General features: G+C 41.0%; 1 long non-coding RNA gene across 1 annotated transcript; it reads left to right on the top strand.

Annotated features, from left to right (window-relative positions):
* The first annotated feature begins 12481 nt into the window (after positions 1–12481).
* On the top strand, positions 12482–18634 carry LOC148672154 (uncharacterized). Its single transcript, XR_015935681.1, has 2 exons — positions 12482–12865; positions 15505–18634. It is a non-coding gene; the product is annotated as an uncharacterized LOC148672154 (long non-coding RNA).
* The last annotated feature ends 6727 nt before the right edge of the window (positions 18635–25361 follow it).

Here is a 25361-nt window from a genome sequence, read left to right as displayed (position 1 = left end):
GTGGTTTATATATTATCCAGAGTCTCCACCTCCTGCCCGGCTGAGCGGCGGCACTCCCAGCATCGCGTCACGTCACGTCACGTCACTCGGGTTTGTTTGTATTCTGTTGGACAGCTGGACGGACTGTTTCAGTTTCAGCAGAAATTATCAAGAAACTGTATCAATGTGCCTACCTGCGTGGTAGCCGGACAGATACAACATGGATATACACACGCAGGGACGTGCGTGCCATGTCTAAAACTATCTCAGTCTGTGGACAGAGGTGTGCTCAGTCCACACAGACTATAACCCCGTTCACATTTGTGAGCAGCAGCAGTTGGGTGTGATTGTTAACCGTTTTCAGCCCTTAAAAACCTTCAATAAGCGGCTGAGCCGCAGTGACAGGATTAATCGATTAATCGTCGTTTCTGTTCTCATCGTTGAAAGAAACTAGTGATTCATGGTTAGGAACCGGGGTGTTTTCTGAGCCGCGATGTGATTTCACGGTTAACTCATTCGTTCTGGGAGGCTCTGTGTCAGACCTCCGTTTACCAGAAGCGCAGCCCGGCTCTTCCCGGCCGCGGGGAGTCGGCGAGCGAGGTTTTGCTTTCGCCCTCGGTGAACAGGCCCGTGTTAGCTGGGGCGACATTTCCAGTCATGACATGGAAACGGTTTTGTGTCATGTCGTGGCACGGCGAAACCGTCAGCACGATATAAGCGAAACGAAAATATTCGTTTTTACCCCCACCCAAAAAAAAACCAGTATTGTCGAAAACATAATTTATGGCCGCCAGAGGGGGTCCGTTTCGTGTTGCTGTAGCCCTACAGTACGTGGGGATACCAGTAGTACACTTTTCTATTACTCTTTGGGTGTATTTGGTTTGTTGGCACGAATACCAGTTATCTGAATTCTGATTAACTGTTTTACCCGTAGAAGTTACTTAATATCTCCACATTGTTAGTGTTTTTGAAAGTTGTAGACAGTTACGGAACTGTCTCTTATATTGTACTGCTCGAATCGCTAAAAAAGTGGATTATTCGGGTAAAAGTAAGCTAATTTAGCTGAGTACTATTATCATCCCTTAAATTCCTCTTCAATATTGATGTTTTATTTTTCTGGGAAACTAAATTTAGAATCTCCCTTTCTCCTGTGGATAAGAAGTGGATGACTAGCTAAATGTAAAATATATTGCAGAATTTGTCTGCAGTATGTCCACAGGAAAATAACTTTGAACATTAAATGTTTTGTGTGTGTGTGGGGGGGGGCTTAGATCAGTAGATCAATTAGACTGACTTACGTCAGTATATCAATCAGATGCATGATACTGTAGCTACTGTATTTGTTATATGTTATTTCACACAGTATATTATTATCACTGTTACTATTAGTGATGGTAGTGCAAAAGTTTTGGAAGGTTTGAAAATGCTCACAAGAAGGAGTTGGAAAAATAAATATAAAAAAAACACCCAAATGAGTGAGAGATGGAGTGTTTTCTTGTGATACCTCTATCATGTCATCAGAAGAAACACTCTTGCAATTTGCTGTCTCATGTAGCCTCAGACACTTGTCATTGTCAGTGTAAATGGCAGCTGTGGATTGCAGTGGTGTTTTCCACTTCTGCTTAAGACTGCCCGGTTGTTAAAGAGGTTAACACTTTGGCTTTTATTGTCACCTATACTGAAATTCCCTTCTTTTCAGAATTTAAAAATAAGCTCTTGTTTCAGTATCTTCATATTGAATTCTTTTTTATTCCATGTTTCCAGTACCTTGAGTTATTCTTTGGGGAGGATAATGGTCAAAACAATTGCGCTCGTCCAGGTAGAAACATGAAACATTTGATTTGCTATAATAGTTATTTTGATGTCATGACTGCCGTCATGTGTAAACATGTATTTAGCAACATGTGCGCTCAAAGCTTTTATTGGGAAATAAAAATGTCCTCTAAAATGATTTTGAAAAGGGGGATTGAATTAAGACTGTGGTAGATATTTTATCTTCAGTGAAGAGCAACTACAAACTCAAATCAGGCTTTCTGTTTCTCAGCTGTTGCCTGCTGAGTCAGAGTATACGGTCAGCAACAAATTGTTGAAGGGCAAAAGGCAGGTGAGTAAGACTTGATCGTAAGCAGTGTACAAAAATTCCCTCTCTGGTTATTGCGCTGGGCTTTTCTGTCATCCCTTGAGCACACTTGTTCACAACATGTCAGCGGCCGCTGCCTTTTCTCAAGAAAGGAAAGCTCCCCTTGTTCCTTAATCTCCCCCTGAGATGCTCTCCTTCCCACAGAGAGCTCGCTACTGAAGGAGAAGAAGCCCCCTTTTTTTAAATGTGAAAGTGGCTACTTAGTCCCATATTGCTTTCCCCATTATCTTGCAGAGAAAATGTACAAGCCCACAGTCGCATCTAGGGCAGGGGTGTCAGACTTAATCGGTGGAGGATCTAATGTCCTCTGGTTTTGGAGACATGGATCGTGTTCCTTTACATCAGGTTTGATGGAGGTGTTTTGAGAAACACCATGTCTGTTTCGTCTTTCAGAGCTCATGTCTGATCATGTCTGATCAAGTAACTTGCAATCAAAATGACATGCATTTTGAAGCTGGACATGCTGATCCTTAAGGTGTTTAACTTTCAAAGATTTGGTTCTGAGTTATCTGACATCAAGTCCCATACACAGTGGGTATAGAAAGTCCCCCCCCCCCTTTAAAAATGTGTGCCTTGTGTTGTATAACACTCTGAAAATAAAAACAAATTAAATTAAGTTTGTTCCATTTTTTTTTACACACAGTAACCCATATTAGCCAAGTGAAAATACAATTTGAAAACATTCTGAAAATGAATTAATATTACAACAGTAAAATACCTTATTTGGATTAGTGAACACCCCCCTCACAATTGTATTTGTAAACTTGCTCAGGTATAACCCATCACCTTATAGATCCCACAACAAACTAATTGGCTCCCACCTGTGATCTGTTGTGGTGATTGTGATTAGTTCAGAATAAAAGCAGTTGTTTCTAGAGGATTCCACTGCTTGGAAGTGCATTTCAAAGCAAAGACACCACTATGGGCAGAACGGTTCTCTCAGAAGAGCTTCAAGATAAAGTTGTGGAAAGGCACAAGTCAGGAGATGGTTATAAAAAGATTTCAAAGGCTTTCAGTACCCATGGAGCACAGTCAAGACCATCATTAAGAAGTAGAAGGCGTGTGGCACCACCCAGACCTTGCTTAGATCAGGCTGATCCTCCAAACTGGATGACTGAGCAAGAAGGAGACTGATCAGAGAGGCTACCAGGAGGCCGATGGCAACTTTGAACAAGCTACAGGCCTTTATGGCACCATTCCTACAGTAAAGCACGCTGGTGGCAGCATCCTACTGTGGGGCTCTTTCTTTTCCACTGGGACTGGGGCACTTGTCAGGATAGAAGGGAGGATGTATGGTGCAAAATACAGGCAAATTCTCGAAGAAGACCTGCAGCCTTCAGCCAGGAAGTTGAAAATGGGAAGATGGTTCACCTTTCAACATGACAATGACCCAAAGCACACCGCCAAAGCCACTGTACAGTGACTGAAGGACAGGAAGGTGAATGTTCTTGAGTGGCCTTGTCAGAGCCCCGACCTCAATCCCATAAAAAATCTTTGGAATGACTTGAAGAGGGCAGTCCATCAACGGTCAGGTGTGCCAAGTCGGTAGAGATGTATCCAAACAGACTAAAGTCTGTAATTCAAGCAAAAGGTGCTTCCATCAAGTATGATCAACCCTGTAATTCCACCGTTCCTTCAGAAATATAGCTTTCTTTTTTCACTTGGATGTTGCAAGGTACAATTTGTAAATAAAAATGGAAAGTCAGATTTTATTTGTCTTCTTTTTGAGCTTTAGGCCAACAAAAGGTGGACATTTTGAAAGGGGGTGGTGACTTTCTATACCCACTGTATCATTATTAGCATCTCTCCCTGTTGTATTCTTAGAACCCTAAATTACTTGTGCTTTTGGCATTGGTAAAAAGTGTATGGCTAATGTCTGAAACCCCGTGTCTACCTTTCTATAATTCTGTTAAAGAATATTACATGCTTTCTTCAGTGGTACTTGGTATTTCCTGAAATGGATGTGATCATCCCTCAAGAAAATAAAAATTGTTCCATAACCATGCTCTTGAGATATGGAGTGCAAAAGGAAAACGCTCTCCCAGTTTCATTTCCGAACTGCATCCGCAGTGTGGGGTGCTCTGGGATAAAGATTGTGTCAGAAATTGAAACGAAAGGGTGGGGTCAGAGCTGGCAGATCTCCTAGGCAGGTGCTTGCCCTGGGATCGTACTGCTCTTCTGCATGTGGGGATTTCCTCTGTGTGTCAGGCAAGTGGCAAGTTAGGGCATGAGTACAGTATATTCTCTGTACCACTTTCACATAATTGATTACTTAATAAGTGACCATGGACAGTAGTTCAGTTCAGTAGGAAAAGTGGCTGATTCACAGCCTCGCTGACAAGCTTGTTTAATTCTGCTTCATTTAGTTTGGATGTCCTTCATAGTTAAATTCAGGTTTAGGAAGCTGTTAAGGAACTGTTTGCTAATACTTCCATCTGTTTTGTTATTTCTTGTATATATATTTGTTTTTTTATCATACTATAGATTTGCACTTTTATGATCGGCTACCTTTTCATTAAGCATTTCCTCCCAGTACTTAAAATGACTTCGAGAATGAAATAAAATAGTCAGTTTGAGAATGCGTAGGAGCTGATCACAAGGTTATATTTTCAGCAGTTAAATCATGAGGGAAAGTACCTACCTTTCTACTTCTAAATGTACTCACTACTGTATATGTGTGAATCATGATTGATATAATCTCACCAATGTGTTCTTTCTACAGTCTTACTAACATTAGGTCATCATTTATTTCAAGCATGAGACTCATATCTTACCTCTTTGTCTTTGAAAAGAAAAAAAGCTCTTTAAGGATTACAACCTTTTGGTATTAGTATAACCTGGCTGAGACTGGTTTCTTAGGGTTGTTTTTTTCTAGTCAGCACATTTTGGAGTATGTGTCTTGGAAAAACTGTTCCTTCTGTGCGATGTCAGTTTTGCAGATGAACAGAGTCTAGTTACACCAGTACTTGTAAGAAAATAGTTTAATATCGCATATTTCTATAGACTCTTAAGAAAGAGTCTTAAAGAGTCTTTTTCCTTTTATAACATAAAGACACTTGAAATTACAATGTGTTATTTCAAACCCAAAAGGAGGAATCATTTTGAATCTCTGGAAAGGTTGCACGTTTTTCAGCTTAAATTAAGATTTGAATACTCAAAGTTAAACTAAATGGTAGAGGAAAATGGCCACAGCGATGAAGGAAATATGGTGATTGTGTATCTGTCACTTGGCTTTGAAACATGATTGCATGAAACTCATTTATATGTTATTTATACTCATTTATACGCTATTAGACAAATAACCTCAATAATTAAACTAGTAATTAGTGAAGGCTTGCTGTTGTTCAGATTGCATTATCTTAATCTTTTTTTCCATAACCACAGGCAGCTATTTTTTTAAATATCGTCAGATTAATATTTTTGCAGCATATTCAACCTCTTGTTCTAACCTAAGAAAAGACAGCATTGTTCTTGTGAAAATCTGGTGAAGGGTTCAAAATCATACTGTTTTCAACAATCCCTAACCCGCTAAAACCTGGATATGTAGAAAGTGTCTGATTTTACTTCAGAACGGGGCTCTAAAAAGAGAGCAGCCTGATTTACTGCCACCACCACCAACAACAAAACACTAAAGGGAAATTGGATAAAATAATAAGGGCAATAAAATCCTTTTATTACTGCGACGTGCAGTTCCGTCCTTTATCGGTTTGCTTTCTTGCAGACCATTAGAGATAGGAGCTGCGAAGGGGGAGAAAGAATCAAGTGGCTTCAAAGACACGCTGCAGGAAGCAACACGAGACGTCTGGCGAGATCGAAAGTCTAGTTCTAGGTTGTGGTGTGAGGCCCTACAGCTCCGCGCCCGGGCCCTCGTCTCTCCACTCGTCACGGGCACTGCAGGAGGTGGGCTGCAGGGGTGTGGGGGATCAGCTGACGCTCCTGGCCAGGAAACCGCACTGCCGAGCCCGGTCGAAGGAAAGGCCAGCAAAGCGCTAACACATGAGGGCACACGCTCACTCGCGCAGATCGGGGATTCTTCATCACATATTTCCACTTGTGGAAAAAACCTTTGATTTGTTCAAAAAGAAATGTTCACCTTCTGAAAGACCGCCCTCCCCCTTCTTCTGTGTTGACCATACTTTGGCACCCTCTCCCCTTCCACATCTGTATTTTATATTTGGGTGTTTCCTGGTGGTCGACCCCCGTAATCTTTTACCTCCTCTGTACTTTTTGGCCCCCTACGTGTAGCCTCCTGTATTTTCCAGCAAGGGACAATACCTTCACCCGAATCTGAATCGTCCTGCACGTGTGAATGAAGCCGTGGCCTTCCAGAAGGTAAATGTCAAGTGCTTGAATTCTGAAAACACACACATACTAGTGTTCTGGCAACAAAATCGTGTCTGAATACTTTTGTTTGGAATTCTTTGTGGTTAAAAGGGCATGGGGAGGAAGTGCATCTCAAACTGTTTTTGTAAAAGCTGCTTCTTCAGTGAACTTTCTTCATCCTCTGTTCAGAATAAATACTCTTCTAGATAGCCAAGTCCCATGATCATGTGAAATTCCCCTTTACATATATTAAACATACGTTTGTATACCTACAGAACTTCTTGTGTGACTTTTAATTACGTGTTTTAGCGAAAAAGTAAAAATATGCTAGAAGTGAATAGGTATATTTGGGGGAGCGTCTCTTACCCTTTTTGCTACGTATATGTGGATTTCACACCTCTTTCTGAAACACGCTTTTGGAGTGTGAAATATTCCCAGGGAACAAACATCTCCTTATGCTCTGAATGCCGTTCCTTATTTCCCTTATTTGTATAGCATACTTTTGCTGACCTCTGGTTTCATGACCAAAGCTTCCCATATAAAACACAGCGACACCCAACCTGTGCTGTGCTGTGCTTTTAAAATGCGGGGTGCCCGAATCTTTATTCTACACAGCATATCAGCGTTGAACAAAACTAAATACAACAGAACTGTTCTGTATCGATAACAGATGCAACCTGTCTTTTAGAATGAGAAATTCAGACAATCCTTTGCTCCTTTGGATTTTGGACAATCCTGTGGATTTATTTCACAACAGCTTTTCCAGCACTTTTAGACCCCCGGATCTATCACAGATGCCACATAGATTGAGAATTAGTCAGTATTTCCAGATGAGGGAGAGATGGTTTTTCATTTTTAATATCTTGGTTACAGAAGGAATTCTTTTGTGATTCAATCTGGCTTGATTCCTTTCCTGCTGTTAAAAGGCTTCAACCTTTGAGATCAGTGCGTAAAAAAACTCTTGATTTCAAAGCAGCTCCCAGGCAGTGAGAATCTTTTTGAATAGCGAGAGAGAAAAACAGGTTGTTTGTTTTTATTTCAATGACAAGAGTTATAGAAGCATAAATTCATGTCCTGGGCCATATTATGCAAGTTTCACATACTAAATCCTCAAATGGTACTGCCCTCTTGTGCTGATGCTGTGTTTTATTATTTTTTTATTTGGAATCGAGCCGTTTTCAATCATGGATTAGCCGTGCTTTAGCCTTTTCACCCTGGGAGACTCTGCCTCGTTTGGAGGAGTAACGAGGTCCTCACTCTGTCGTCCTTCAATAAGCCATGGCTTTTCCGGCCTGCTCCAATTGCAGCCAGCGCCCCCAGACCATGTAGCCACCCGTGCCACTGGCGCCACCAACACAGCTTGCTTTTGCTCTTTTGCAGCAATTAGGCATTTCCTCTGCGAAATGAGCTACTTTTACTTCTTATTTTGGGTCATTGTGTCCTCTTCCATTGACACACTACTTTACAGTTTGTTTTTTTTTGCATCGGTGTGAAAGATGCTTCGAAAAATGAAACCTCAAAATGCAAACACAGAATGTCTGCACGGTGGATAAAAATGCGCTCTGCAGCTGCGTTTGTACCCCTACCCACCCCCCCCCCCAGACTTGCCTGTGTCAGGGAAGTGCAGACGCAGGATACTGACTGGCCTCAAACACCAGTGGTTGCCTGGCAACCAAGACAAACAGCGCAGTATTTGGTTTGTATTGTTAGTTGGGCAGAAAGAAGTCGCAATGCGACTTTGTTATTCCGAAAATCGAAACAGACAATGGGCTGGAGATTGTATGGGAAGAAACGGGTGGAGTCCAGAATAAGTGTGCTATCTTTAGCACAGGTGGTAAAGAGGAGAAAAACAAAACAGTTGTTGGGTGTAGAAATAATCCTCTTTTGCAAAGGCATCTTAATCCTTCTAAGTCAGGGGTGGCCCACCCAGGTCCAGGAGAGTCAGAAAGTCTTAAAGGCAATTATCAGTTTGTCATGACTTGGAACAAGTGATCAATTTAGTAAATTAATTGATTCAGTTATGTCAGGAATGGACAGCTGTAGTCATCAGGAGAACTACATTTACTGCAATCTCATATCAGATTATTTCTACTTGAATGAACAAATGACCTGTTTAAGTGGGCAAACCAAAATTGATCTAAAAAGTGGTTAGAATCGGATAAATTAAGGGTGACGTATGAACCCCGCTGGCCCCTGGTGGGGCCGGGTGAGAGAGTGAAAAAAGACTGGCATTAAGTTCAGCTTTCCACTTCATTCCAGATGTGTGCCAATTGGCAACGCCCGGCGAAGCTCAAATTAGAATTTTGGGTTATTTCAGTCACCCAGCGGGATTTATTAAAACATTGCGGACAAGGGATTTAGTCTGCCTCAGGGCCACGACTGAGGCGTATTTAGCTTAAACCATTGTTACCATCTTCCTTGCATCCCAGCCAGTGCATCAGATGCCCTGATAAAACAATAGCATATCTGCAGCTGCAGATGACATGAACCAGATTTACAACAATGAACAGCTGGTCCTATTAAATCTGTTCATTGCATTTGGGAACTGCAGTAACTGTTTCCCTATAGGATTTTGAAAGCTTTCTAACAGGATTTTATATTCTCTATTATTATTTTCCCAGTTTTTTCAAATACACCGTTTGTATAAAATACACCTGAAGAAGGCTCCACAGCCGAAACGTTGTGTTTCCTTTCTTTTCTTGAAAGGTTGTGTTCCTTTGCAGCCTACACAGGCTGACGCAGCTACCTACTTGAACTATTTATATTTGTGTGTGCTTTGTTTCTCTTGTGGGATTGCTGTTAGGTACGTTGAAGAAAATGAGAGGACTGGCTCTTAAGAAGCACTAAAGATGTGATACAGTAGGGCAGTCTTGTTGGCAACGCTGAACTCAGGCAGAGATTTTACTTGTACTTTGCTTCTCACTTGTGATTAGCACCTGTCGCACTATTGACAATCACCATCAGGAGTGGCTGGCTTGCTACATCCGTGCACAAAATTGATGCAAGCAAGGGGAGTCTGATGGGCCCATCAAGCCTGTTTTCTTGCTACTGGATCCTAGGATCTCATCCAGTTTTAGGGTGCGTCTTCTCTTGCAGAGGGTCAGGGAGTGAGCTTTGACCACATGGCTTTGTAGCCAGTTTCACACTCCCACACACCTTGTGTAAGGAAGTGCCTCTCCAGCAATAAATACATTTCATTTTTGTCTCTACAGTTTTGCTCCATGCTTCAATGTTGAGGTCCATTGGGCTGATTTCGCCAGTGCCCTTGAGGATTTTCAGCACTTGAATTAGGTCCCATCATTAGCTAAAGGAGGTTCAACTTCAGATGTGTGTGTGTGTGTGAACACATCGGTGTGTTAGAGATGTCACCACAAGCCTGCAGGCACCCAGGAAGTCACTGGGAAGCAGGAAAGCATTGGCTGACTCATCCCAGCTCTGCCATGGCAGTGCCAAGTGGATTGAGCACAGCACATTGGAAATCACAGCGGGCTAGTGACAAGCCAGGCTCAAACTTACCTCAAACTATCACTTGAAGCAACCTGCTGGATGACCCAGTCAAGAGCAGCATTGTCTTAACTCAGCTTCCCTTGTCCTTGGATCATTTCAGAAGCAGAGCCCTTTCCCAGGGTAAAATACATTTATCAGATCCTTAAGAGACTATCCTTTCTGAGATCCGCGAAAGACACCTGTTACATTTGTTTATTCATTGATTAGGAAATTGTATATTAAACTGCAATTGATTTTTAGTACAATATTCCAAAAAATGCTAAAGTTATTTTTTCTGGTCAAGATAGTTTCCTGTTGTTATTCTCAGTGCTATGGTAGATCTTAAACAGTGCTGGCTCTGTTGTTGTAAGAATATGAGAATATGGGACTGCATCCCCACACTAGTCCAGTACAATTTCATAACCAAAATGTCTATGCACCCCTTCAACAGCTGTCACCTAAATCCCGCCCAGGTATCTGTATTTAAAGCTATGATGCTGCATTTTACAGGGCTACAAGGATGCATTGACATGATTTTTACTCTGTATCAACCTAGGGCCTCAGTAGAATCAACCTCTCCTTGTTAATCCGAGGAGCCTTGTCATGAAAGCGCAGAAAAAAAAAATCAAGCAAATTTCTCTTTTCCTATTCCGAGTTCTTGAAAATGTATTTCTGGGGTTAGAATGTTTTTCTTGGCACAGCATGTCTTTATTCTCCAGTGCCTCAACTCACTTTAACTCACGGCTTTAAATTTAGCTCCCTGTTAACTCCCTCTCTTAGTCATGTCATTTAATAAAGTGCAGGCCTCAGGCACAAGATCTGCCAGGAGCGCCGTCACTGCAGGCTGGCCACGAAGCTACCAGAAAGGGAGCAGAGGCTGGGGGGGGGGGTGGAGTGGGGAGGAGGGGGGCTACACATCTGAAACTGGAAAGTGAAACGCGATGTTCTGGACACTGAGCTCAAAGATGCAATAAGGGGAACAACTACAACTTTCGCAACTTTTGACACAGATGTCAAAGGAACAAAAAATCTGTCTATTCTCTGGGGGTCCCTGATTTCCCCGAAACGTGGGATGGTAGGGGAGTGATAGATGCAGAATGTAGCAGTTGGGGGTAAAATATACCATGGAAATAGGGAACCCAAAATCCAACAGAAAAGGTTTTTTTTTTCAATATAGCTTCTTGCTGGTGTGAGGATGAAACGTCTTAAGAAGTCTTTTAGTAAGAGATTTCATTTTAGTCTGGAAACATATAATATTTAAAACAACAAAATACATACAGGGAGTTTAGAGCACAGATCTCCTTTCCTTCTCGGGCTGTTTCTACTCTCACCATAAGTTCTAATTTTTGTTTTATTTTAGAAATCAAAAGAGCTCCACTCTCAAACTCAAGCAAAAGAATACTGTACAAAGAAATCCCTTCACTGGACATACTAGGGGCTAAGAAAAATTATTGGAAACCCACAATAATATTCTGTCAGACAATTTCTGTGGGAGTGTTTTGACATGGGCATAGTTGTTTAGATTTAAAATTTCTTTGTTGACATACTCACCCGGTTTGGAATCGCCAGCGGTGTGTTTACATGTCTGTGCTCACAGCAACCACGCACAGCGAGAAGGAGGAAGTAGGCCCCACCCGCCCACCTTCGAGATCCTCACCTTTTAACATGTGACTCCGCGCCCTTTAAAACAGGGGACCGCAACTCCGCAGGTATCTGTCACCGGGGTCACCACCTCCCTGGCCAACTAATCTCAGCTCACAGTCCCAGTCATGGCGAGCAGGTGGCATGACCCAGGCTTGAACCTGCAACACCTGAATCACTGGGCTCACCCTGCATTCCTCCAAGCCTCTGTATCAGCGGAGACACAAGGGAATTCCAGGCATGTTTTTCTCTTATCTGATAACTTTCCAGCTCAAAAGCATTCATAGTGCCAACAGCGCTCACTAAGGCAATTTTTGATCTTACGGACAAAATAATGTTTAGTTACGTTTTCATGATTAATTTACAAGAAGTAACAGGTCTCAATTTTTAACCCTTTCGTAGCCACTTGATTACATTACTTGTTATACATTATTACTCCTAAATATACTGTATTAGTCCTTGCATTTTTTTCATGGAATTTAGTAGACGGTCTAATAATGAATTACATTCATATAAACCTATAAGGTCTCTGTTATTATTTCTGTAACCTTTTCTAAAACATTCCCGTAAAATCTTTATAATATCCATCAAAAGCTTGTGTCCAAAAGAGAGGTTATAAGGGGCCTAAAAGATTATGTTGGAAGTAATGGAAATCTTACACAAACTTTTGGACCGGTGGAGGAAAACGACCAAGAAAAAGAGGAGGAAGAAGGAAACCGATAGAAAAATGGAGGTCAGGGGCATTGAGAGAGAGAGAGAAAGAGAGAGAGAAGGCAGGGTGAGTCATCTGTGCGTCACTGAAGGGTTTGCAGGCTCAGCGTTTGGCAGAGCTTTATCGGGAGAGAGGTGAGGGTCTTTAACATTCCCTGTCCTTTCTGATAACACAGCCAGGCCAGAGAGGGGAGAGAGCCAGCACGTCAGCCACACCAAGTTCCTTCAAAAGGAAAAAGTATTTTCACCAAAACATGTAAGGGGCGGTGGGGGCTGTAGAAAAACACATGATTGCCAAAAAAGGAGAAATTATCAAGAGTGACAGGCAGGAGCTGGGAAACCACCGGAAAAGCAAGAGCTGCTTTTAGGCGGCGGCTTGCAGTGTTTGTAAAACGCTGTGAAGTGAAAGGAGAAGGCATGGAAAGAGTCCGGACTCGGTCCCAAACAGCTGTGCTCAGCTGGCTCTGAAGCCCCAAGCCTTTAAATTGGATTTTGATCATTACTGCTTTTAATGAGTTGCAGTAAATGGCACAGAAAGATCAAGTGCTGTGTGTGAATTTCATAACTTCGGTTAGTCACTTTCAGGTATTTCTGGTGTCTCTGTGTTATTCAGGGCTGCATAGAGTTTTTAAGATTAACATGATGCATTTCAAATGTTTTGTTCACCTTTCCCAAGTGGTATTCTTGGAGACTTTCACCACAGATTAGAGGATGGCCTCTTATTTATCCACATATCCAGCAGTGCCAGTTGTAGCTAACATACTTATAGAAATCCCTCTGATTTAATCCTTCACTTTGATCTAGAGTAGGTAGATCTACTGGTCTGTTACCCCAGAGAGGAGTCGTGGTGCGATTTGGAGACAGCTGTAAGAATATGCTTTCATGCTAACATTCTGAAAATGTCAATTACTATTTTGAAGCAGAAACAGTTTTAAAGTCATTTTGCGTTAGACAAAAAGGGCTTGGGATATTCTGTTTTTTTGGGGGGGTTGTTTTTCTGATTCGACATCTTGTGTCGATGCTCAGCCTGTTCTGTTCCCAGCTGGCAGTGTGATCTCACCTAGCTACTGTATTTCCCACCCTCTGTCTATTGACAGACACAGCACAAAAGCATCTTACCCGTAAGCAGTACTGGTCTGCGAAACACAGACTCCATAGACTGTGAAGTCAAAAAGAAATAGGGCATCAGATGTGTGTTGCTGATGGTCGCTGTTTCTAAAAAAAACTTAGGGAGTGAAGATTGGTTTTAAATCCAGAGCTAACCAGCCTGTTACTGTAATTGTACAAGCTCTGGCTATCTGTTGGATTGATTTTTTTACATAGGAGTTTAAGTTAAAATGTTGAAGTAGTTTCATTACAGATAATTTCCTATTGGTTCTTCTTTCAAAGTACTTGAGGACAGGCAAGTAAAGCGTTGTTTCCTTTTTCAGTTTCCTGTAGGATAGCATGGTAAAGAACACAGTATAGTGAATGGCAAAGCACAAAATGATAAGTCTGATAAGTCTTGTCGGTGCAAAGACAGGATAAAAGCAACGGAAAAATCTGCAGAATTCCTAAGGTTAACCTTGCTAAGGCCTTTACTGATCTGCCAGTGTAGATCAGGCGGTCTTCATCAGTTCTGATGCATGGATCAACTGATGCTAATTCACTTTACTCTGCGTAGTAGTACACCTGCACAGCTGATGACCTGGCAATATAAATGGAAATCTATTAAAATCTCCTGTTCTTTAGTCTGATTGGTTTGCTCTTTCCTGCAGTGACTTGCATAATAGTTGACAAAGTGCGATGCTTCGTTAACAGCAGAGATCAAGCTTCTGCGGCCCAATCTATAGGGTTTAGTAGGATGATAAACCTTTTCTGCTCATAATCCTCCCTGCTCATTGATTTTCTGCCTGGTCTGAGGGACTGGTAGGAGGATGAATTCGTCACTTTGTGTCACTCAAGCTTAGCATTTTGCCTTGCATCACGTAAAGTTGACAAAGGCAATTATCGAAGTCCATAAAGAAAGCTATGAAAATAGCATGGCGTCTCTTAATAATAATTCCATGCAGATGGCTTCTCCACAGCCATTTGCGTGATGGAGAAGGGAGGCCAGCGCTGGAGAAGTCATCACATCAAAGGGCTAAAATATCTGTTACCATTTCGGTCGTCACCAAATGTGTTTTTGCTTCTGTCCAATACCGGCTGCATTCTCTCATCCATCGGGCAACACTCCCTTTGACAAGAGCCTGCAGATGTAAATATTGGATTGTGTGACTGCATCCCATGTGGTTCAGTGTAAGGGGCTTGTATTTTAGGAAGCCTTCAGTAAGCGCAATTAAAAAAAACATCTTTCACGAAGGCAAATATTGAAATGATCCGTTTCAGAGCTGCGTGCTTTAAATACCCCCTTTTTTCCCTCTGAGGTTTGAGTGTTGCTGAGTTTCCTGGCCAATGTTTCTCTTGGACTCTGGCATTAATGAGAGCAGCCCCATGACTTGAAAACGCTTGAAAACCTTGCAGCAAGGGTGCTAAATTGCTTTAAAATGTGGCAAAGTTGAACAAATTACATTTGTGCAGCAGTTTTGAAGACAAGGACAAATATTTGGCATGTATATAGAGCTGCGGATGCCCGTTATACTATTCAGAAAGCTCATTGCATATGTCATACAGTGCCAATAACCAGAGAAAGCTTATGAACCCCCCAATATAATTCTGGTAGTTACTTAATAAAGAGGGGAATTACAATTGGTTAACTACTAAAAATCCACTAACACTAAATCAGCCAAGTGGACTTCTCTCATTCTGTTTTAACAAGAGAAACTGCTATCAGGTTGAAGAATGGAGATGGAACTTGCCTTGGTTGTACCAAGTAACTGTTTTTAACCTGCTGGCTCATTTCTGGAGAGCTCTATCCTTGTCAGACTATGACCATGACTGCATTGGAGCAGTGACCTCTTTTTGTGTGTCAAGAGCCCAGTGAGATGAAATAGAGCAGTCTTGACACAACAAAATGTGTGCCACACAACCCCCAGCACAGTATGGAGCAGACACAAACCTGCCTTAGCAGTGTCTTTGTCTGTGCACATTGCACATTGTGGGACCTGATGCTCCTGACGTTGCTTTGTATACAAGTGACAGGAAAGAATTATGAAAAAACTTTCTCCATTATAAATGAGTTGGGGTGGGTGTGTAATTCCAGTACAGTGTAGCACTGTGTAATTTGTTCATCTTTCTACTTACAGGTATCCTCAGGTGTTTCTCATGGAAGGAAAATACCTAAAGAGAACCTGCAGGTTTTCTCACATGTTTGTTTTATTTCTGACTCTGAGAAGCACTGAAACTGTATAGGGCGGTCGTGTTGGCAAAGCTGAACTAAGGCAGATTTTTTACTTGTACTTTGCTTCTCACTTGTGAGAAACACCTGTCATGCGATCAGCAATCACCATCAGGAGTGGCTGGATTGCTACATCAGAGCACAAAAAAGGTACAAACATGGGAGGGCATTCAGCCCATCAAGCCTGTTTGGCTGCTATTAACTGATTCATAAAGGATCTCACCTGGCTGTTTCTGGTATAAAGTCAGAGTGTGATCTTTGACAACACAGTTGTGTAGTCTGTTCCATACTCACACAACCATCTGTGTAAAGAAATGCCCCCTGTTCTCAGTAATTAATATACTTTCCCCCTTTTCCCCACTTAAACTTGAACTTTATTGGCATACGTAAACCTTACATGTACTGGTACAGTGGAATTCTTACTGACAGAAAGTCTCTCGATTGTTAAAAAAAATTCAAAACACAAAGTGCAGACAGTGCCTCAAAACAATATACAAACAAACAGTAGACAATGTACAAGTAAACAAGTAAACAGTTCGAATGTAAACAATGCAGACATGTCAACAATGACTGCAGATGTCCAATAAATTAAATTATAATGAGGTAGGTGGTGTACTGTAGGTGTGGTCCGAGGGGCATGGCCAAATGTGTTCGCCAATCGTTTGTGGGTAGAAGCTATTGAGGAATCTGGTGGTTAGTGTCCGTATGCTCTTGTATCTCTTGCCTGAGGGCAGTGGGGTGAAGAGCTCATGCCCGGGGTGGTGACTGTCCTCTGTGATGGCCAGAATTCCACCACGGCCGCGGTCCTCATAGAGCTGTTTAATCTCGGTGAGACCGCAGCCGATGATCTTCTGGGCCACATTCACCGTTCTCTGCAGTACCTTTCTCTCCCGAGAAGAGGTGTTGCCGTACCACACGGTGATCCCGTTGGTGAGGACGCTCTCAATGGTGCAGCGGTAGACCAACGCAGGTGCTGGCATCCCCCATAGCTTAAGGCACCTCAAGAAATAGAGGCGCTGCTGAGCTTTCTTCAAGATAATGTCCGTGTTCACAGTCCAGATTAGGTCATTAGAAATGTGAATTCCCAAAAACCTAAAGCTGGTGACTGTTTCCACTTCCGTTCCATCAATACTGAGTGGGTTGTGAGTGTGTGGCCGTGTCTCCAAAAGTCCACTATTAGTTATTTTGTTTTACTCACGTTCAAGTCCAGGTTATTGCTATGACACCACCTCAACAGCTGTACGACTTCACATAACTTGGGTTATGTGTTTCAAGCTTGTTGGTCAACACAACACCAGAAGTGAAACCCTCTCCTGATTAACGCATTGAGCGCATCAGTAGCCAAATAGAACCTATGTCAGGTTGGAAGGGGTGGGTTTAGAGAACTGGACCATCGGTAGAGTCTCTTAAATCAGAGAAGTTAGCAAACCATTTACTAGGCATTTGCTGAACCAAAATGCATGCACACATATAATTTGTCTACTTATTGGTTTCAGTTTTCACTCTGTACAGACTCTGCAGTCATCAGGCATTATAATGCAGCCCTTGTTTCTGTGTCAAAATAAAAACAGCGCATTTTCCTGTAATTACAGCATTTAGGATCAAATCTTCAATGAAATAACTGCTTTTAACTGCCAGGCATGGACTTGTATGTCCAAGAATTTAGGTTCGGCTGTGGTTTTCTGGGCAACAGGGTTTAATTTCCATTGGAATAATAATTAAAAAAAGAGCTGAGTGGGCAAGGTACTGCAGCCGGGAGGGTTAAACCAGTTCTAATGCATGAGAACATAAGAAAGTTTGCAAAGGAGAGGAAACCATGTAGTATTGAATGATATAGCAATTTGAAAATTACTGTAGATGACATCTGTTCTTGGCAGAAAGTAATGCTTATTGTATTGTGTGCTCTAGGTGAGAAGGATGTCTATGTGCCCCTTCTAGTAGTAGTTTCACAGTCCCTGATCGGCACTGATCTTGAACAGCTTAACGGGGTGAATCCCCTTTAGTTCTGAGGCACAGACCTTTGTTAAATCAGCCTAGAATCAGTGCAACGTAGGGTCAAAGGGCAAAAGAGCTATGCCGCCTCCACCACTGGAACCGAAAATCAGTAGATTTCATAATCATCTACCTACAAGCCAAAAAACCCAGAAAGCTCGCCTCAGACGATCGTCTGGTTGTTCTTTGGCAAGTGATTCAGTTTTGTGACGCACATTGTGGTACTGTTCTTGGGTGTTCACAGCTGCACATAATTACGTGCACTTGTTTTGATTAACAACTCAAGCTTGCAGGGGTATTGCATTGGGCAAGGATCTGATTGCTTGGAAAAATTAAAAGTAATTAATTCTATGCATGTTTAATGGGCATCTTTTTTTACCAGATAATATATTGCCTTATGCAGGATCACATTTAATCTATTCAAATATGATTTTCAGTATTTTATGCTTTGTATTATATAGTCAGTTATTTGTTTGTAAATCATTTTTCACAGGTTAACAACTTTTTTAAGAACAAATTGCTCATCAAAGTTAATCAAGTGATAAAAGAGTGGTAAAAGAGCCCATTCTTGCGCCATTTTCTTTTATCACTTTGACCACATTGATATAAACAGGATTCGAGTCTTTTTGTGTCAGATAAGTTTGCTGTTCAGTTTTGCAAAGGCATGTTTGAAATATTTCTGATCCAGGGCAACTTCTCCACATTTTTGTATATAGCAACTGGAGTATCTTAATAAAAAAAAAATGTATTTGCACACCTGCATTGTTGCTCAACTCTTAAGCTGCAGTTGCCTTTATGTTAGGATAATTTTTTTTTATACCTTTCCCTTCATTGTGGTGCCCAGTTGTAAGACTGCGCATCGCAAAACAAAAGTCCAATGTACAAAGCATTTTCTCAGAATCGGATGACATTATCCCAAAATGTATAATTAAAGTAGTTTCATTCTAAAATGAACACTCATCAAAAGAGCCATGTTGTTTCTTGGTCTTCCATACAAATATGTTTTCTTAGCCTTGACAGCCTGCAGCTGTAAAAATAATTTTTTTTTTTAAAAAGAACAATTTAACTGACGGTAGTTCTGAGTTGTTAATCTCGGGTCAAGCTCGGACTTGCCATCTTGTCATCACCATTCCTTCCTGGGAAGCTGCTGAAAATGTGGGTCCCTGACTCAACACACAGTTTCACACTATCTCTTCTCCTATCAAAACACCTTTTCTGTAGTCAGATAGATGATCCACATTCAAATTCCACTGTAAGGCGTTCAGAAAATTGTCGGCACTCTTTCTGGATCTGCTGACAAAAAGAGGATTTGTGGAGTTTAAATATTTACAATCCTGCAGTTCACTTGCTTTTTGGTCCCCATCTATTAACGTAGCTCCACAGCTCTGTGTCACCCACCAGACCGCCTTAAGGTCTGCTGAAGTATGATAAGACATGACTTTGTAATTGACTTTCTCCTAACGAGATTGTTAAGAGAAGGAGAAATCAACTTCAAAGAAAAGTACGGAAACCACCAGATCCTGAACCAAACTGCAGGGCAACATAGTGTATAAAACACGTTAGAACCCCTGGCAGTGTGGCAGACCCCACTGCTGAGCTGCTATGCATACACTGTATCAGCAAAACCCGGTTGCCTAATCCAGGGCTTGTGCTAGCAACCCTCTACCCCCTGTTACATACGTATTTGCACAGGCTCCTACTTTGAGGTTGTTTTGTTAATATAACGATAATAAAAATTCCTTACACTTATAAAGCGCTTTTCTGGACACTCCACTCAAAGCACTTTACAGGTAACGGAGATCCTCTCCACCACCACCAGTGTGCAGCCCCACCTGGATGATGCACCAGTACACTACCCACACACCAGCTCTCAGTGGGAGGAGAACAGAGTGATTAATGCCAATTTATAGATGGGGATTATTAGGACACTGTTATAAGTGTTATATGTACAACACTTATTGATCAGGCTTCATCTTTTTTTTGTTCAAATTGAAAACACAGTGTAGTCCAGTCAGTCTTTTGACTGACAGCTTTCTAATTTAGTTGCAAAGGAACAAGTACATTTTTTTCAGCATGGAATAAACCTATTACCTGTTTCTTTGCAGCCTACGCATGCTGACGCAGCTACTCACCTTTCTTAATTTAGTTGTCTGATTCTCTAGTAATGAAACTCTCTCCCAATTTACACTGTGTAAATGTCTGTCTTTTTTAATAATCCTAAATCAGGAGTTGGTATTTTCACTGTTGTAGAGATACAACAGGAGTCAATATTGTTTTGGATGCCAGGGAAGAACAGTCTCAGTTAGGACAGTTTCTGCAGAGACTATGAACGCTTTTTTTGTGATGTATTTGTTTGACAAAAAATTATACTAGTTGTGCAATTTTGAAAGCCAAGTACACAAATGCAAAAGGAATACTTAACTAAATACCAGTGAGAAACTGACATAAGATAGTTGAGCTTTTCCTTTTGTATACAGATCTTGTGTTTTCTTAGTTTTGCTAATTAAGTGATTAAATGCACAATGAAAAGGGAAAAATACAAGGTGAATGAGTCAGGTGTGTCTTTCATTGTGTAACACTCAAATTTAGTCTCTCGAAGTAAAAAAAATTGTGGAACATTAAGGTTGGTGGAACAGGATGTTGATTTACAAGCTTTAATCAGCTTCTTGTTCATCAGAAGGGCATTTTTGGTATGGTTTGCCTAATCAAAAGCCCAAAGCTTTCTTGTTGTTTTGCCATATTGGATTTTTAAGTCTGTGTTAAAATGGTATTGCTCTCAAATTATCTTCCTTATCAGAAATTTTGTTTCACCAAATAATAAATGAGCAACAGGTTTATTGCACACTAATTTATTAAACTGTGTTAATCATGGTAAACCACATGAAACATACTGTATATAATATATTGTATGAACTATTTGCCCTTAATTTCTGATTAAACTAGCTCTGATTTTTTAGCCCTCTGCCATTCCACCCTGCTTACATTTTTCCCCTTTGATCAAGAGTAATGCTTTGTTTCGATGTTAAACTCCAGATCTGTGCATACATGGCTGCTTTGTTTCAGCTTTCAGCATTGTTTTAGTGGTGACTTCATGGTAAATGGGTCAAGTTAAATCATAACTAAAACAATAAGTGATCATGTGGATAATCTTAGGGCCATATGCTATAGGAAGTGCAGAGGTGCAGTTTGTGTTTTTCTTGGATGTTTTGACTCCTCTTGCCTTTCTCTAAAAGGTGGTCTTGAGCACATCAAGGGATGTGGTGGGATATGTAGAGAGAATCTGCACCATGAATCAAATGTTGACAAGCAGAAATCTAGAAGTACTTTAATAAAGAAAAAGTGCCTGGGTGCTATCAAATCAGTTTTTCCTGTAATTCAAAAAAACTAGGGCACCCATCCCATTTGTCATGCTATCAGTTAGCTAACTTCTGTATGGCTCTAGGTTATCTTGACACCTGCTCCATTACTGTTAAAACTTTGAATCAAGAAAAAAAAACTCATACACATGCAGTGAGTCATAGGTGTTCTCTTTGTGTCCAGGAATGTATGCAATCCGTATTGTAAGTGTTACATATGGGCTCCACCTGACCAGGAAGTGTGTTTTTTTCCAAAACAAGAGAATGAAAGGAATGTGAACAAATCAACAGGTACTAGTTGCTGAAAAGCTGAAGCATTGCAAACAGGAGATTTTATCTTATCACGATGTATGACAATTTCTCACCCAGACTCCAGGCTTTCACCAAAAGCGTCTCTTTGCTATTGCCCTGTCCTTCACATTCAGCATCCAAAGTATGGGTTTTACTTGACCGCTGTGCTGGGAGTGTATTAAGGGGATTTGCTAAATACATAGATCGGGTGCAGCTTTTTTAGCGTGTTTATAAGATAATTCAATATTGTTACGCAGCCCAGTGTATACAGTCACTAGTTTCAGATTTCTTCTCCATTAACATAATAAAAGTATTAGTCATATTTCCTTTTAATCATGTTTGGTCTGGCTTCAGAGGAGTGTCCTGCTGTGAAAGTGTTGTGGTATCATTATGTACAGTACTTATGTAAACCCCCCCCCACACACACACCTCCTCTCCCCCAGGAGTGCTGTCATTGTTAACACAATATTTGCAACATTATTTTAGGGCAATGTTACCCTTACTAGTGGTACTGACAGCACATATTTCTAAAATGCTCACCTCTCACATTTAAAACTAAACAGGTTAATAACAGCTTGTTTGCTCCAGTGCTGAACAGTGTCGTTATGGCACATGTTGTGTGGTGCCAGTTGGGTTGCGGGCCTGGGCCAGTGGAGGAGCTCTTTGAACAGTTTAGCACAGGGACAGTGAAGAATGATGGGAGACCATTCTGCCCATGCACCTCGTTGATCTAAACATCTCTTCCAAATGTTTCGGCAAAGGACCCTAGTAATATCCTCTTAGCCATTTATCTAAAGGAATGTCTTCCCCCTCTTAGCTTCCACTTGTGTCCTGGGTCTCTTATTCCACTCTTTGCTGGACGTGAACTGGGAAGTCTGGCTGTGACTCTGTCTGTTCCCTTCAAGGATTGCAAAAACAGTATCAAGCCTTGTCTGGAAGGGTGAGGGAGATGCTGCTGAAGGGTCATTTCTGGATGCAGAAGAGATGCACTCTTGCTAATTGCTTTTCACAGCCCCTTTAAAAGACAAACAACAGAAGATGTTCTTTTTCCATTTGGAATACTGTATCCCCCTACTGTAAGTATAGTGCGGTGTGTATCACACTATCCAGGTGGATGCTGCACACTGGTGGTGGTGGAGGGGATCCCCATTACCTGTAAAGTGCTTTGTGTGGAGTGTCCAGAAAAGCGCTATATAAGTGTAAGCAATTATTATTATAATAATATTACACTATTGAATTATTACAAATTGAATCAAATATTTATTATATGTTATTCAACGTTATTATTATTATATTTGATTGGGATTTTACTTCTACAACATCCCCCAGTGAAGACAGAAAAGGAGGCAGGGGTCATTTTTATTCTTTTCTTAGCCGAGACCAGTGACAACTCCAGTAGACTTTCCTGAAATGTCAAGGAAGCCACTGAATTTTAACGTTTTAACTGAATCCAGTGACAACCTTGTGTGAAGTTATGAAAATGGCCTGTTCCTGCAAGCTTGTTAGGCAGTAGTATCTGCCTCAGGATTATAAAACTGCCTTTTGCCCTCCTTTAGAAACATTCCAGCGAGAAATGCTCATATGTGGCTTGTGCTTCTGCACAGTGGAATGTGCTGTGAGGTTTTCATTTAGCCTTCAAATCTTTTCTCTCAGCTGGAATCACTTTTCAGTTGTCAGGGAAATATAGCCCAGTGGTGTTAGTCACAGACCGTGAAGTAGCATTTGAAGACTGTGGGGGACAGTAAACTGAAGAGCCAGTAAAACAAATACCAGACGCTGCTAATAGAAAACATTTTGAGGGTTACTTAGATATCTTTCCTTTTAGCTGTAAGAGAGCTTTTATGGTATTAGATGCACCTCTGCTCGGCCTCATTTGAATGTGTAATCTGACATTTTCACTGGAATGAAGGGCAGGATATGTTTTTTTAAAGTGTGGATTGTATGCTTGATATTTGATACTGAAGAGGCTAAACATCCTAGTCTGCAGAAAGGAAAAGTCCAGATTGACAGGGAAAATAATTTCTGTTAAATATATTTCATATTTAAAAAGCTCATTTACCTTTTTGTCAGACCTCATGTTGTTATCAGTGAGAGCCTGCAGTGTTTCAGTAGAAGCAGAAGAAATAAGCAATGTACTGTACACACTCCCTTTTCACCAGCAAACCGTCTGCTGAAAATGAGTAAACACCATCTCTTTGTGTCAGGAGTAAAATAGCTTTCTCTTGGGAATGACATTTTCTTTAAATTGTTATAAGCCCTCAAAACCTTTGATGTATTTCTCAGAAAGAGGGTTTTTTTCAGTATATGCACAAGAAATAAAAAGGAAAAGTCTTCAACCTTTTTAGTTTGAGTTTTTTGAATATTTTTGTAAAGCTTGAATAAGTATGAATAAATTATGGTCTCTATTTTAATGTCTGAGATTATTTTGTCCCTCTAAGCATGGTTTTATCTTTTATCTTCAATAAATAAGACAAATCACCTTGTGTAGTGTAGAATACCAAAGGAATTAGTTCATATAAAAAATACCTTCTATTTACATGTTTGAATTTCCTTTATGTGGTGTTGGTTATGCCCATTGTTTCAACTTCAGCATAAACAACGTTTCCTCTGACAGACTTTTCTTTGAGTGTGGTTTGGCAGACACCGAAAAAACTGCTTGGTTGTCCTAATAGGGCAGATTGGTTCTGAATACATGCTTGCGTTTTGACTAAGAAAAGGATGGAGGGCTGGGCAGTTTTGCATGTAGAACGGTAATGTGAACATAAGTATTATTTTAAGAGGTATTAGAAATGGTTCTGGTCAAAACAAAGTAGGTCAGTGATAGAGTATTCAAGTTTCCACCTGTTTCAGTGTCTGGGTAACCAACTTATCTGTTAAACACCCCACCTGCACGGAGGGGTGTGGCTTCGCTGCCATGGAGACACCGCGGCAACAGGCACAGGCACCAGGCCAGAAGAAAGACAACAGCTACAGCAACATTCTTGGTCGACGTATTTTTTTTTTTATTCTGGCTATGAAAATTGGAATTGGGCAGGTTGCTTGCTTGGAATATGGAAACTTACCTTTGTGGAAGACCGAGTCAAAAGGTCAGGACAGTGACTGTGCGCGGGAAAGGTTTTCTGTTCGCACCTAAGACCACTGTCTTAGGTGCAAACTAAAGCCTGTGATTCCTCACACCCATTCAACCAGAGAGAAATGAAACAGACTGCAGGATGCCGAATGGCATCTTCCTGTCCTGTTTGTTTGACTTCTGACACTGCCCCTTTCCCTTTATGTTCCTTTGATATGTTAAAGTCTTGCCTACCTTTAATGTATAAAAAGGAAAGTATAACTTCAGTCCAGTGAGCATGTCTTGAGTGCTAGGGGAAACCCTATCTCTGTGATGTGCTCCCCTTCAGCTGATTGTATTAAATATCTCTGTTGACAATCTCCCAACCTGAGTGAAGACTGAGTATTCTTCGACACCTTTTATTGTGTTTTTTTTAAATGCATTGTCATTGTCATATAAGTTTTCTTCGACACCTTTTATTGTGATTTTTTTAAATGCATTGGCATTGTCATATAAGTGACATTAGACATCAGCTTCACCTTTAATTTTCTAGAAACTTACCCACCCTGCAATTTGCAGTTACTTCTTCAGTTATGATTTTGAAAATCAGCTGGCTTATTGTTTACTGTATTCTGTGTTTTCCAAACTATGAATCACTGGGCCTGCCTCCCCGTCTTTTGTCCAGGAAAGAAAAATGTAAATTTAAATGTTAAAGAACTGGAACTGGAGCTACTAAACCTTCTATAGTTGATGTACATAACATAGTTTATTTTCTACAGCAACAAAAGCAATTGTGACAGGATATGAGCAATTTATACATTTTTTTTTTAAATTTAAAGACGTTGTTTTCTTTCTGTAAGTGGGTTATTAGTAAGTTTTAGCCGTACAGACCTGCTCTTTCTCTCGTACGGACACAAGCTCTTTCACAGCAATGCCTGGCTCAGTTGCCCACAGTAAGGCCCTCCAATATAAACAATTGGCCTGCTTTTTCACCTGGAGTCAGTGAGTGAATTCAGGGGAAGCTTGAATTCTGCCAAGAGGGAACGGTTATCAGCCTGCACCCTCCAAAAAAAACAC

Source organism: Lepisosteus platostomus, chromosome 4 (genome assembly GCF_059453375.1).
Source record: "Lepisosteus platostomus isolate fLepPlt1 chromosome 4, fLepPlt1.hap1, whole genome shotgun sequence".
NCBI classification, from domain to species: Eukaryota; Metazoa; Chordata; class Actinopteri; order Semionotiformes; family Lepisosteidae; genus Lepisosteus; species Lepisosteus platostomus.
Note: the sequence above shows the minus strand (reverse complement) of the source record. Positions and strands in the feature narration are given on the sequence as shown.